Consider the following 14,984-nt stretch of genomic DNA (forward strand, 5'->3'; position numbering starts at 1 on the left):
TTTTTTACTTTAGAATGAAATCATTGTTTTTTTCTAAGGTGTTGTGGTTTTTCAGACCATACATTTTGGCACGGTGCTTACAACGTCACTGTCAAAAAGTGAAAGTCATTATCGATATTTTTTCTTTACGCTTAATGTTTAAAAGTGCCTCGTTGGCGCAGCAGGCAGCGCGTCAGGCTCACAATCTGAAGGTAGTGAGTTCGATCCTCACACGGGGCAGCAAATCTTTTAAAAAAAAAGTGTTTTCTGAAGATGAAGTGAAAATTAATTCTCAGTGGTATTGGACGTTCAGACAATACATCCTTTTGTCACGGTGCTTACAACGTCACTGTCAAAATCTGAAGGTCGGTATCCATATCTATATTTTTTACTTTATAATGAAATCATTGTTTTTTTCTCAGGTGATGTGGACTTTCAGACCATACATTTTGGCACGGTGCTTACAACGTCACTATCAAAATCTGAAGGTCGTTATCGATATTTTTTCTTTACGCTCTATGTCTAAAAGTGCCTCGTTGGCGCAGCGTGCAGCGCGTCAGTCTCATAATCTGAAGGTCGTGAGTTCGATCCTTACACTGGGCAGCAAAGTTTATAGAAAGACAGTGTTGTCTGAAGGTGAAAATTAATTCTCAGTCGTTTTGGACTTTCAGACAATACATACTTTTGTCACGGTGGAAACCACATCTTAAGGTCAATATCAAATTGTTTTACTTTAGAATGAAATCATTGTTTTTTTCTCAGGTGTTGTGGTTTTTCAGACCATACATTTTGGCACGGTGCTTACAACGTCACTGTCAAAAAGTGAAGGTCGGTATCGATAATTTTTTCTTTCGATTTGTTGATTAAATGTGCTTCGTTAGCGCAGTAGGTAGCGCGTCAGTCTCATAATCTGAAGGTCGTGAGTTCGATCCTCACACGGGGCAGCAAAGCTCTTAAAAAGACAGTGTTTTCTGAAGATGAAGTGAAAATGAATTCTCAGTGGTATTGGACGTTCAGACTATACATACTTTTGTCACGGTGCTTACAACGTCACTGTAAAATCTGAAGGTCGGTATCGATATCTATATTTTTTACTTTAGAATGAAATCATTGTTTTTTTCTTAGGTGTTGTGGACTTTCAGACCATACATTTTGGCACGGCGCTTACAACGTCACTGTCAAAATCTGAAGGTCGGTATCGATATTTTTTCTTACACTTAATGCTTTAATGTGCCTGGTTGGTGCAGCAGGCAGCGCGTCAGTCTCATAATCCGAAGGTCGTGAGTTCGATCCTCACACGGGTCAGCAAAGCTTATAAAAAGACAGTGTTGTCTGAAGGTGAAAATTAATTCTCAGTGGTTTTGGACTTTCAGACAATACATACTTTTGTCACGGTGGAAACCACATCTTAAGGTCGATATCAAATTGTTTTACTTTAGAATGAAATCATTGTTTTTTTCTCAGGTGTTGTGGTTTTTCAGACCATACATTTTGGCACGGTGCTTACAACGTCACTGTCAAAAAGTGAAGGTCGGTATCGATATTTTTTCTTACACTTAATGAATTAATGTGCCTCGTTGGCGCAGCAGGCAGTGCGTCAGTCTCATAATCTGAAGGTCGTGTGTTCGATCCTCACATGGGGCAGCAAAGTTTATAAAATGATACTGTAGTCTGAAGGTGAAAATAAATTCTCAGTGTTTTGGACTTTCAGACAGTACATACTTTTGTCACGGTGGAAACCACATCATAAGGTCGATATCAAATTGTTTTACTTTAGAATGAAATCATAGTTTTTTTCTCAGGTGTTGTGGACTTTCAGACCATACATTTTGGCACGGTGCTTACATCGTCACTGTCAAAAAGTGAAGGTCGGTATCGATATTATTTCTTACACTTAATGATTTAACGTGCGTTGTTGGCGCGCAGGCAGCGCATCAGTCTCATAATCTGAAGGTCGTGAGTTCGATCCTCACACGGGGCAGCAAAGCTTATAAAAGACAGTTTTGTCTGAAGGTTAAAATTAATTCTCAGTGGTTTTGGACTTTCAGACAATACATACTTTTGTCACGGTGCTTACAACGTCACTGTAAAATCTGAAGGTCTGTATCGATATCTATATTTTTTACTTTAGAATGAAATCATTGTTTTTTTCTTAGGTGTTGTGGACTTTCAGACCATACATTTTGGCACGGTGGTTACAACGTCACTGTCAAAATCAGAAATTTGGTATCGATATTTCTTCTTACACTTCATGCTTTAATGTTCCTCGTTGGTGCAGCAGGCAGCGCGTCAGTCTCATAATCTAAAGGTCGTGAGTTCGTTCCTCACACGAGGCAGCAAAGCTTATAAAAAGACAGTTGTCTGATGGTGAAAATTAATTCTCAGTGGTTTTGGACTTACAGACAATACATACTTTTGTCACGGTGGAAACCACGTCTTAAGGTCGATATCAAATTGTTTTACTTTAGAATGAAATCATAGTTTTTTTCTCAGGTGTTGTGGTTTTTCAGACCTAACATTTTGGCACGGTGCTTACAACGTCACTGTCAAAAAGTGAAGGTCGGTATCGCTAATTTTTTCTTTCGATTTGTTCATTAAATGTTCTTAGTTAGCGCAGTAGGTAGCGCGTCAGTCTCATAATCTAAAGGTCGTGAGTTCGATCCTCACACGAGCAGCAAAGCTTTTAAAAAGACAGTGTTGTCCGAAGATGAAGTGAAAATTAATTCTCAGTGGTTTTGGACTTTCAGACAATACATACTTTTGTCACGGTGGAAACCACATCTTAAGGTCGATATCAAATTGTTTTACTTTAGAATGAAATCATAATTTTTTTCTCAGGTGTTGTGGTTTTTCAGACCATACATTTTGGCACGGTGCTTACAACGTCACTGTCAAAAAGTGAATGTCGGTATCGATAATTTTTTCTTTCGATTTCTTGATTAAATGTGCCTCGTTAGCGCAGTAGGTAGCGCGTCAGTCTCATAATCTGAAGGTCGTGAGTTCGATCCTCACACGGGGCAGCAAAGCTTTTAAAAAGACAGTGTTTTCTGAAGATGAAGTGAAAATTAATTCTCAGTGGTATTGGACGTTCAGACGATACATACTTTTGTCACGGTGCTTACAACGTCACTGTCAAAATCTGAAGGTCGGTATCGATATCTATATTTTTTACTTTAGAATGAAATCATTGTTTATTTCTTAGGTGTTGTGGACTTTCAGACCATACATTTTGGCACGGTGCTTTCAACGTCACTGTCAAAATCTGAAGGTCGGTATCGATCATTTCTTATTTCGATGTCTTCATGTAATGTGACTCGTTAGCGCAGTAGGTAGTGCATCAGTCTTATAATCTGAAGGTCGTGAGTTCGATCCTCACCTTTGGCAGCAAAGATTTTAAAAAGAAAGTTTTGTCTGAAGATGAAGTGACAATTAATTCTCAGATGTTTTGGACTTTCAGACAATACATATTTTTGTCACGGTGGATACCACATCTTAAGGTCGATATCAAATTGTTTTACTTTAGAATGAAATCATAGTTTTTTTCTCAGGTGTTGTGGACTTTCAGAACATACATTTTGGCACGGTGCTTACATCGTCACTGTCAAAAAGTGAAGGTCGGTATCGATATTTTTTCTTACACTTAATGATTTAACGTGCCCTGTTGGCGCAGCAGGCAGCGCGTCAGTCTCATAATCTGAAGGTCGTGAGTTCGATCCTCACACGGGGCAGCAAAGCCTTTAAACGACAGTTTTGTCTGAAGGTGAAAATTAATTCTCAGTGGTTTTGGACTTTCAGACAATACATACTTTTGTCACGGTGCTTACAACGTCACTGTAAAATCTGAAGGTCGGTATAGATATCTATATTTTTTACTTTAGAATGAAATCATTGTTTATTTCTTAGGTGTTGTGGACTTTCAGACCATACATTTTGGCACGGTGCTTACAACGTCACTGTCAAAATCTGAAGGTCGGAATCGATATCTATATTTTTTACTTTAGAATGAAATCATTGTTTTTTTCATAGGTGTTGTGGACTTTCAGACCATACATTTTGGCACGGTGGCTACAACGTCACTGTCAAAATCTGAAGGTCGGTATCGATATTTTTTCTTACACTTCATGCTTTAATGTACCTCGTTGGTGCAGCAGGCAGCGCGTCAGTCTCATAATCTAAAGGTCGTGAGTTCGATCCTCACACAGGGCAACAAAGCTTATAAAACGACTGTTGTCTGATGGTGAAAATTAATTCTCAGTGGTTTTGGACTTACAGACAATACATACTTTTGTCACGGTGGAAACCACGTCTTAAGGTCGATATCAAATTGTTTTACTTTAGAATGAAATCATAGTTTTTTTCTCAGGTGTTGTGGTTTTTCAGACCATACATTTTGGCACGGTGCTTACAACGTCACTGTCAAAAAGTGAAGGTCGGTATCGATAATATCTTCTTTCGATTTGTTGATGAACTGTGCCTCGTTAGCGCAGTAGGTAGCGCGTCAGTCTCATAATTTGAAGGTCGTGAGTTCGATCCTCACACGGGGCAGCAAAGCTTTTAAAAAGACAGTGTTGTCTGAAGATGAAGTGAAAATTAATTCTCAGTGGTTTTGGACTTTCAGACAATACATACTTTTGTCACAGTGGATACCACATCTTAAGGTCGATATCTATATTTTTTACTTTAGAATGAAATCATTGTTTTTTTCTCAGGTGATATGGACTTTCAGACCATACATTTTGGCACGGTGCTTACAACGTCTCTGTCAAAATCTGAAAGTCGTTATCGATATTTTTTCTTTACGCTTAATGTTTAAAAGTGCCTTGTTGGCGCAGCAGGCAGTGCGTCAGTCTCATAATTTGAAGGTCGTGCGTTCGATCCTCAGACTGAGCAGCAAAGCTTTTGAAAGACAGTGTTTTCTGAAGATGAAGTGAAAATTAATTCTCAGTGGTATTGGACGTTCAGACGATACATACTTTTGTCACGGTGCTTACAACGTCACTGTCAAAATCTGAAGGTCGGTATCGATATCTATATTTTTTACTTTAGAATGAAATCATTGTTTTTTTCTCAGGTGATGTCGACATTCAGAACATACATTTTGGCACGGTGCTTACAACGTCTCTGTCAAAATCTGAAGGTCGGTATCGATATCTATATTTTTTACTTTAGAATGAAATCATTCTTTTTTTCTCAGGTGATGTCGACATTCAGACCATACATTTTGGCACGGTGCTTACAACGTCTCTGTCAAAAAGTGAAGGTCGGTATCGATAATTTTTTCTTTCGATTTGTTGATTAAATGTGCTTCGTTAGCGCAGTAGGTAGCGCGTCAGTCTCATAATCTGAAGGTCGTGAGTTACATCCTCACACGGGGCAGCAAAGATTTTAAAAAGAAAGTGTTGTCTGAAGAATAAGTGACAATTAATTCTCAGATGTTTTGGACTTTCAGACAATACATACTTTTGTCACGGTGGAAACCACATCTTAAGGTCGATATCAAATTGTTTTACTTTAGAATGAAATCATTGTTTTTTTCTCAGGTGTTGTGGTTTTTCAGACCATACATTTTGGCACGGTGCTTACAACGTCACTGTCAAAAAGTGAAAGTCATTATCGATATTTTTTCTTTACGCTTAATGTTTAAAAGTGCCTCGTTGGCGCAGCATGCAGTGCGTCAGTCTCATAATCTGAAGGTCGTGAGTTCGATCCTCACACGGGGCAGCAAAGCTTTTAATAAGAAAGTGTTGTCTGAAGATGAAGTTAAAATTAATTCTCAGTGGTTTTGGACATCCAGACAATACATACTTTTGTCACAGTGGATACCACATCTTAAGGTCGATATCTATATTTTTTACTTTAGAATGAAATCATTGTTTTTTTCTCAGGTGTTGTGGTTTTTCAGACCATACATTTTGGCACGGTGCTTACAACGTCACTGTCAAAAAGTGAAAGTCATTATCGATATTTTTTCTTTACGCTTAATGTTTAAAAGTGCCTCGTTGGCGCAGCAGGCAGCGCGTCAGTCTCATAATCTGAAGGTCGTGAGTTCGATCCTCACACGGGGCAGCAAAGCTTTTAAAAAAACAGTGTTTTCTGAAGATGAAGTGAAAATTAATTCTCAGTGGTATTGGACGTTCAGACGATACCTACTTTTGTCACGGTGCTTACAACGTCACTGTCAAAATCTGAAGGTCGGTATCCATATCTATATTTTTTACTTTAGAATGAAATCATAGTTTTTTTCTCAGGTGATGTCGACTTTCAGACCATACATTTTGGCACGGTGCTTACAACGTCACTGTCAAAATCTGAAGGTCGTTATCGATATTTTTTCTTTACGCTTAATGTTTAGAAGTTCCTCGTTGGCGCAGCAGGCAGCGCGTCAGTCTCATAATCTGAAGGTCGTGAGTTCGATCCTCACACGGGTCAGCAAAGCTTATAAAAAGACAGTGTTGTCTGAAGGTGAAAATTAATTCTCAGTGGTTTTGGACTTTCAGACAATACATACTTTTGTCACGGTGGAAACCACATCTTAAGGTCGATATCAAATTGTTTTACTTTAGAATGAAATCATAGTTTTTTTCTCAGGTGTTGTGGTTTTTCAGACCATACATTTTGGCACGGTGCTTACAACGTCACTGTCAAAAAGTGAAGGTCGGTATTGATAATTTTTTCTTTCGATTTGTTGATTAAATGTACCTCGTTAGCGCAGTAGGTAGCGCGTCAGTCTCATAATCTGAAGGTCGTGAGTTCGATCCTCACACGGGGCAGCAAAGCTTTTAATAAGAAAGTGTTTTCTGAAGATCAAGTGAAAATTAATTCTCAGTGGTTTTGGACTTCCAGACAATACATACTTTTGTCACAGTGGATAACACATCTTAAGGTCGATATCTATATTTTTTACTTTAGAATGAAATCATTGTTTTTTTCTCAGGTGTTGTGGTTTTTCAGACCATACATTTTGGCACGGTGCTTACAACGTCACTGTCAAAAAGTGAAAGTCATTATCGATATTTTTTCTTTACGCTTAATGTTTAAAAGTGCCTCGTTGGCGCAGCATGCAGTGCGTCAGTCTCATAATCTGAAGGTCGTGAGTTCGATCCTCACACGGGGCAGCAAAGCTTTTAATAAGAAAGTGTTTTCTGAAGATCAAGTGAAAATTAATTCTCAGTGGTTTTGGACTTCCAGACAATACATACTTTTGTCACAGTGGATACCACATCTTAAGGTCGATATCTATATTTTTTACTTTAGAATGAAATCATTGTTTTTTTCTAAGGTGTTGTGGTTTTTCAGACCATACATTTTGGCACGGTGCTTACAACGTCACTGTCAAAAAGTGAAAGTCATTATCGATATTTTTTCTTTACGCTTAATGTTTAAAAGTGCCTCGTTGGCGCAGCAGGCAGCGCGTCAGGCTCATAATCTGAAGGTAGTGAGTTCGATCCTCACACGGGGCAGCAAATCTTTTAAAAAAAAAGTGTTTTCTGAAGATGAAGTGAAAATTAATTCTCAGTGGTATTGGACGTTCAGACAATACATACTTTTGTCACGGTGCTTACAACGTCACTGTCAAAATCTGAAGGTCGGTATCCATATCTATATTTTTTACTTTATAATGAAATCATTGTTTTTTTCTCAGGTGATGTGGACTTTCAGACCATACATTTTGGCACGGTGCTTACAACGTCACTATCAAAATCTGAAGGTCGTTATCGATATTTTTTCTTTACGCTCTATGTCTAAAAGTGCCTCGTTGGCGCAGCGTGCAGCGCGTCAGTCTCATAATCTGAAGGTCGTGAGTTTGATCCTCACACTGGGCAGCAAAGTTTATAGAAAGACGGTGTTGTCTGAAGGTGAAAATTAATTCTCAGTCGTTTTGGACTTTCAGACAATACATACTTTTGTCACGGTGGAAACCACATCTTAAGGTCAATATCAAATTGTTTTACTTTAGAATGAAATCATTGTTTTTTTCTCAGGTGTTGTGGTTTTTCAGACCATACATTTTGGCACGGTGCTTACAACGTCACTGTCAAAAAGTGAAGGTCGGTATCGATAATTTTTTCTTTCGATTTGTTGATTAAATGTGCTTCGTTAGCGCAGTAGGTAGCGCGTCAGTCTCATAATCTGAAGGTCGTGAGTTCGATCCTCACACGGGGCAGCAAAGCTCTTAAAAAGACAGTGTTTTCTGAAGATGAAGTGAAAATGAATTCTCAGTGGTATTGGACGTTCAGACTATACATACTTTTGTCACGGTGCTTACAACGTCACTGTAAAATCTGAAGGTCGGTATCGATATCTATATTTTTTACTTTAGAATGAAATCATTGTTTTTTTCTTAGGTGTTGTGGACTTTCAGACCATACATTTTGGCACGGCGCTTACAACGTCACTGTCAAAATCTGAAGGTCGGTATCGATATTTTTTCTTACACTTAATGCTTTAATGTGCCTGGTTGGTGCAGCAGGCAGCGCGTCAGTCTCATAATCCGAAGGTCGTGAGTTCGATCCTCACACGGGTCAGCAAAGCTTATAAAAAGACAGTGTTGTCTGAAGGTGAAAATTAATTCTCAGTGGTTTTGGACTTTCAGACAATACATACTTTTGTTTCGGTGGATACCACATCTTAAGGTCGATATCTATATTTCTTACTTTCGAATGAAATCATAGTTTTTTTCTCAGGTGTTGTGGACTTTCAGACCATACATTTTGGCACGGTGCTTACAACGTCAGTGTCAAAATCTGAAGGTTGGTATCGATATTTTTTCTTACACTAAATGATTTAATTTGCCTCGTTGGTGCAGCAGGCAGCGCGTCAGTCTCATAATCTGAAGGTCGTGAGTTCCATCCTCACAAGGGGCAGCAAAGCTTATATAAAGACTGTTGTCTGATGGTGAAAATTAATTCTCAGTGCTTTTGGACTTTCAGACAATACATACTTTTGTCACGGTGGAAACCACATCTTAAGGTCGATATCAAATTGTTTTACTTTAGAATGAAATCATAGTTTTTTTCTCAGGTGTTGTGGTTTTTCAGACCATACATTTTGGCACGGTGCTTACAACGTCACTGTCAAAAAGTGAAGGTCGGTATTGATAATTTTTTCTTTCGATTTGTTGATTAAATGTGCCTCGTTAGCGCTGTAGGTAGCGCGTCAGTCTCATAATCTGAAGGTCGTGAGTTCGATCCTCACACGGGGCAGCAAAGCTTTTAATAAAAAAGTGTTGTCTGAAGATGAAGGGAAAATTAATTCTCGGTGGTTTTGGACTTTCAGACAATACATACTTTTGTCACAGTGGATACCACATCTTAAGGTCGATATCTATATTTTTTACTTTAGAATGAAATCATTGTTTTTTTCTCAGGTGATGTGGACTTTCAGACCATACATTTTGGCACGGTGCTTACAACGTCTCTGTCAAAATCTGAAGGTCGTTATCGATATTTTTTCTTTACGCTTAATGTTTAAAAGTGCCTCGTTGGTGCAGCAGGCAGCGCGTCAGTCTCATAATCTGAAGGTCGTGAGTTCGATCCTCACACGGGGCAGCAAAGCTTTTAAAAAAACAGTGTTTTCTGAAGATGAAGTGAAAATTAATTCTCAGTGGTATTGGACGTTCAGACGATACATACTTTTGTCACGGTGCTTACAACGTCACTGTCAAAATCTGAAGGTCGGTATCGATATCTATATTTTTTACTTTAGAATGAAATCATTGTTTTTTTCTCAGGTGTTGTGGTTTTTCAGACCATACATTTTGGCACGGTGCTTACAACGTCACTGTGAAAAAGTGAAAGTCGTTATCGATATTTTTTCTTTACGCTTAATGTTTAGAAGTGCCTTGTTGGCGCAGCAGGCAGCGCGTCAGTCTCATAATCTGAAGGTCGTGAGTTCGATCCTCACACGGGGCAGCAAAGCTTTTAAAAAAAAAAGTGTTTTCTGAAGATGAAGTGAAAATTAATTCTAAGTGGTATTGGACGTTCAGACGATACATACTTTTGTCACGGTGCTTACAACGTCACTGTCAAAATCTGAAGGTCGTTATCGATATTTTTTCTTTACGCTTAATGTTTAAAAGTTCTTCGTTGGCGCAGCAGATAGCGCGTCAGTCTCATAATCTGAAGGTCGTGAGTTCGATCCTCACACATGGGGCAGCAAAGCTTTTAAAAAGACAGTGTTTTCTGAAGATTAAGTGAGAATTAATTCTCAGTGGTATTGGACGTTCAGACGATACATACTTTTGTCACGGTGCTTACAACGTCACTGTCAAAATCTGAAGGTCGGTATCGATATCTATATTTTTTACTTTAGAATGAAATCATTGTTTTTTTCTTAGGTGTTGTGGACTTTCAGACCATATATTTTGGCACGGTGCTTACAACGTCACTGTCAAAATCTGAAGGTCGGTATCGATATTTTTTCTTACACTTAATGTTTTAATGTGCCTCGTTGGTGCAGCAGGCAGCGCGTCAGTCTCTTAATCTGAAGGTCGTGTGTTCGATCCTCACACGGGGCAGCAAAGCTTATAAAAAGACAGTTCTCTGATGGTGGAAATTAATTCTCAGTGGTATTGTACGTTCAGACGATACATACTTTTGTCACGGTGCTTACAACGTCACTGTCAAAAAGTGAAGGTCAGTATCGATCATTTTTTATTTCGATTTCTTCATGTAATGTCACTCGTTAGCGCAGTAGGTAGTGCGTCAGTCTCATAATCTGTAGGTCGTGAGTTAGATCCTCACACGGGGCAGCAAAGATTTTAAAAAGAAAATGTTGTCTGAAGATGAAGTGACAATTAATTCTCAGATGTTTTGGACTTTCAGACAATACATACTTTTGTCACGGTGGACACCACATCTTAAGGTCGATATCTATATTTTTTACTTTAGAATGAAATCATAGTTTTTTTCTCAGGTGTTGTGGTTTTTCAGACCATACATTTTGGCACGGTGCTTACAACGTCACTGTCAAAAAGTGAAGGTCGGTATCGATATTTTTTCTTTTCGCTTAATGTTTAAAAGTGCCTCGTTGGTGCAGCAGGCAGTGCGTCAGTCTCATAATCTATAGGTCGTGAGTTCGATCCTCACACGGGGCAGCCAACCTTATAAAAAGACTCTTGTCTGATGGTGAAAATTAATTCTCAGTGGTTTTGGACTTTCAGACAATACATACTTTTGTCACGGTGGAAACCACATCTTAAGGTCGATATCAAATTGTTTTACTTTAGAATGAAATCATAGTTTTTTTCTCAGGTGTTTTGGTTTTTCAGACCATACATTTTGGCACTGTGCTTACAACGTCACTGTCAAAAAGTGAAGGTCGGTATCGATAATTTTTTCTTTTGTTTTGTTGATTAAATGTGTTTCGTTAGCGCAGTAGGTAGCGCGTCAGTCTCATAATCTGAAGGTCGTGAGTTCGATCCTCACACGGGTCAGCAAAGCCTTTAAAAAGACAGTGTTGTCTGAAGATGAAGTGACAATTAATTCTCAGATGTTTTGGACTTTCAGACAATACATACTTTTGTCACGGTGGATACCACATCTTAAGGTCGATATCTATATTTTTTACTTTAGAATGAAATCATAGTTTTTTTCTCAGGTGTTGTGGACTTTCAGACCATACATTTTGGCACGGTGCTTACAACGTCACTGTCAAAAAGTGAAGGTCGGTATCGATAATTTTTTCTTTCGAATTGTTGATTAAATGTTCTTCGTTAGCGCAGTAGGCAGCGCGTCAGTCTCATAATCTGAAGGTCATGAGTTCGATCCTCACACGGGCCAGCATAGCTTTTAAAAAGACAGCGTTGTCTGAAGATGAAGTGAAAATTAATTCTCAGTGGTTTTGGACTTTCAGACAATACATACTTTTGTCACAGTGGATACCACATCTTAAAGTCGATATCTATATTTTTTACTTTAGAATGAAATCATTGTTTTTTTCTTAGGTGTTGTGGACTTTCAGACCATACATTTTGGCACGGTGCTTACAACGTCACTGTCAAAATCTGAAGGTCGGTATCGATATTTTTTATTTCGATTTCTTCATGTAATGTCACTCGTTAGCGCAGTAGGTAGTGCGTCAGTCTCATAATCTGTAGGTCGTGAGTTAGATCCTCACACGGGGCAGCAAAGATTTTAAAAAGAAAATGTTGTCTGAAGATGAAGTGACAATTAATTCTCAGATGTTTTGGACTTTCAGACAATACATACTTTTGTCACGGTGGACACCACATCTTAAGGTCGATATCTATATTTTTTACTTTAGAATGAAATCATAGTTTTTTTCTCAGGTGTTGTGGTTTTTCAGACCATACATTTTGGCACGGTGCTTACAACGTCACTGTCAAAAAGTGAAGGTCGGTATCGATATTTTTTCTTTTCGCTTAATGTTTAAAAGTGCCTCGTTGGTGCAGCAGGCAGTGCGTCAGTCTCATAATCTATAGGTCGTGAGTTCGATCCTCACACGGGGCAGCCAACCTTATAAAAAGACTCTTGTCTGATGGTGAAAATTAATTCTCAGTGGTTTTGGACTTTCAGACAATACATACTTTTGTCACGGTGGAAACCACATCTTAAGGTCGATATCAAATTGTTTTACTTTAGAATGAAATCATAGTTTTTTTCTCAGGTGTTTTGGTTTTTCAGACCATACATTTTGGCACTGTGCTTACAACGTCACTGTCAAAAAGTGAAGGTCGGTATCGATAATTTTTTCTTTTGTTTTGTTGATTAAATGTGTTTCGTTAGCGCAGTAGGTAGCGCGTCAGTCTCATAATCTGAAGGTCGTGAGTTCGATCCTCACACGGGTCAGCAAAGCCTTTAAAAAGACAGTGTTGTCTGAAGATGAAGTGACAATTAATTCTCAGATGTTTTGGACTTTCAGACAATACATACTTTTGTCACGGTGGATACCACATCTTAAGGTCGATATCTATATTTTTTACTTTAGAATGAAATCATAGTTTTTTTCTCAGGTGTTGTGGACTTTCAGACCATACATTTTGGCACGGTGCTTACAACGTCACTGTCAAAAAGTGAAGGTCGGTATCGATAATTTTTTCTTTCGAATTGTTGATTAAATGTTCTTCGTTAGCGCAGTAGGCAGCGCGTCAGTCTCATAATCTGAAGGTCATGAGTTCGATCCTCACACGGGCCAGCATAGCTTTTAAAAAGACAGCGTTGTCTGAAGATGAAGTGAAAATTAATTCTCAGTGGTTTTGGACTTTCAGACAATACATACTTTTGTCACAGTGGATACTACATCTTAAAGTCGATATCTATATTTTTTACTTTAGAATGAAATCATTGTTTTTTTCTTAGGTGTTGTGGACTTTCAGACCATACATTTTGGCACGGTGCTTACAACGTCACTGTCAAAATCTGAAGGTCGGTATCGATATTTTTTATTTCGATTTCTTCATGTAATGTCACTCGTTAGCGCAGTAGGTAGTGCGTCAGTCTCATAATCTGTAGGTCGTGAGTTAGATCCTCACACGGGGCAGCAAAGATTTTAAAAAGAAAATGTTGTCTGAAGATGAAGTGACAATTAATTCTCAGATGTTTTGGACTTTCAGACAATACATACTTTTGTCACGGTGGACACCACATCTTAAGGTCGATATCTATATTTTTTACTTTAGAATGAAATCATAGTTTTTTTCTCAGGTGTTGTGGTTTTTCAGACCATACATTTTGGCACGGTGCTTACAACGTCACTGTCAAAAAGTGAAGGTCGGTATCGATATTTTTTCTTTTCGCTTAATGTTTAAAAGTGCCTCGTTGGTGCAGCAGGCAGTGCGTCAGTCTCATAATCTAAAGGTCGTGAGTTCGATCCTCACACGGGGCAGCCAACCTTATAAAAAGACTCTTGTCTGATGGTGAAAATTAATTCTCAGTGGTTTTGGACTTTCAGACAATACATACTTTTGTCACGGTGGAAACCACATCTTAAGGTCGATATCAAATTGTTTTACTTTAGAATGAAATCATAGTTTTTTTCTCAGGTGTTTTGGTTTTTCAGACCATACATTTTGGAACTGTGCTTACAACGTCACTGTCAAAAAGTGAAGGTCGGTATCGATAATTTTTTCTTTTGTTTTGTTGATTAAATGTGTTTCGTTAGCGCAGTAGGTAGCGCGTCAGTCTCATAATCTGAAGGTCGTGAGTTCGATCCTCACACGGGTCAGCAAAGCCTTTAAAAAGACAGTGTTGTCTGAAGATGAAGTGACAATTAATTCAAAGATGTTTTGGACTTTCAGACAATACATACTTTTGTCACGGTGGATACCACATCTTAAGGTCGATATCTATATTTTTTACTTTAGAATGAAATCATAGTTTTTTTCTCAGGTGTTGTGGACTTTCAGACCATACATTTTGGCACGGTGCTTACAACGTCACTGTCAAAAAGTGAAGGTCGGTATCGATAATTTTTTCTTTCGATTTGTTGATTAAATGTTCTTCGTTAGCGCAGTAGGCAGCGCGTCAGTCTCATAATCTGAAGGTCATGAGTTCGATCCTCACACGGGCCAGCATAGCTTTTAAAAAGACAGCGTTGTCTGAAGATGAAGTGAAAATTAATTCTCAGTGGTTTTGGACTTTCAGACAATACATACTTTTGTCACAGTGGATACCACATCTTAAAGTCGATATCTATATTTTTTACTTTAGAATGAAATCATTGTTTTTTTCTTAGGTGTTGTGGACTTTCAGACCATACATTTTGGCACGGTGCTTACAACGTCACTGTCAAAATCTGAAGGTCGGTATCGATATTTTTTCTTACACTTAAAGCTCTAATGTGCCTCGTTGGTGCAGCAGGCAGTGCATCAGTCTCATAATCTGAAGGTCGTGAGTTCGATCCTCACACGGGGCAGCAAAGCTTATAAAAAACTGTTGTCTGATGGTGAAAATTAATTCTCAGTGGTTTTGGACTTTCAGACAATACATACTTTTGTCACGGTGGAAACCACATCTTAAGGTCGATATCAAATTGTTTTACTTTAG

General features: G+C 38.4%; 11 non-coding genes across 11 annotated transcripts; all 11 read left to right on the forward strand.

Annotated features, from left to right (window-relative positions):
- The first annotated feature begins 146 nt into the window (after positions 1–146).
- Positions 147–219, forward strand: trnav-cac (transfer RNA valine (anticodon CAC)). Its single transcript has one exon. It is a non-coding gene; the product is annotated as a tRNA-Val (tRNA).
- Positions 220–850: 631 nt separating this feature from the next.
- trnam-cau (transfer RNA methionine (anticodon CAU)) lies at positions 851–923 on the forward strand. Its single transcript has one exon. It is a non-coding gene; the product is annotated as a tRNA-Met (tRNA).
- Positions 924–2,926: 2,003 nt separating this feature from the next.
- On the forward strand, positions 2,927–2,999 carry trnam-cau (transfer RNA methionine (anticodon CAU)). The gene has a single exon. It is a non-coding gene; the product is annotated as a tRNA-Met (tRNA).
- Positions 3,000–3,634: 635 nt separating this feature from the next.
- trnam-cau (transfer RNA methionine (anticodon CAU)) lies at positions 3,635–3,707 on the forward strand. The gene has a single exon. It is a non-coding gene; the product is annotated as a tRNA-Met (tRNA).
- Positions 3,708–4,451: 744 nt separating this feature from the next.
- trnam-cau (transfer RNA methionine (anticodon CAU)) lies at positions 4,452–4,524 on the forward strand. Its single transcript has one exon. It is a non-coding gene; the product is annotated as a tRNA-Met (tRNA).
- A 1,448-nt stretch (positions 4,525–5,972) lies between these two features.
- trnam-cau (transfer RNA methionine (anticodon CAU)) lies at positions 5,973–6,045 on the forward strand. The gene has a single exon. It is a non-coding gene; the product is annotated as a tRNA-Met (tRNA).
- Positions 6,046–6,676: 631 nt separating this feature from the next.
- trnam-cau (transfer RNA methionine (anticodon CAU)) lies at positions 6,677–6,749 on the forward strand. Its single transcript has one exon. It is a non-coding gene; the product is annotated as a tRNA-Met (tRNA).
- Positions 6,750–8,070: 1,321 nt separating this feature from the next.
- On the forward strand, positions 8,071–8,143 carry trnam-cau (transfer RNA methionine (anticodon CAU)). The gene has a single exon. It is a non-coding gene; the product is annotated as a tRNA-Met (tRNA).
- Positions 8,144–9,109: 966 nt separating this feature from the next.
- trnam-cau (transfer RNA methionine (anticodon CAU)) lies at positions 9,110–9,182 on the forward strand. The gene has a single exon. It is a non-coding gene; the product is annotated as a tRNA-Met (tRNA).
- Positions 9,183–9,817: 635 nt separating this feature from the next.
- Positions 9,818–9,890, forward strand: trnam-cau (transfer RNA methionine (anticodon CAU)). The gene has a single exon. It is a non-coding gene; the product is annotated as a tRNA-Met (tRNA).
- A 532-nt stretch (positions 9,891–10,422) lies between these two features.
- Positions 10,423–10,495, forward strand: trnak-cuu (transfer RNA lysine (anticodon CUU)). Its single transcript has one exon. It is a non-coding gene; the product is annotated as a tRNA-Lys (tRNA).
- The last annotated feature ends 4,489 nt before the right edge of the window (positions 10,496–14,984 follow it).

This window comes from Salmo salar, chromosome 02 (genome assembly GCF_965601325.2).
Source record: "Salmo salar chromosome 02, fSalSal1, whole genome shotgun sequence".
NCBI lineage: Eukaryota > Metazoa > Chordata > Actinopteri > Salmoniformes > Salmonidae > Salmo > Salmo salar.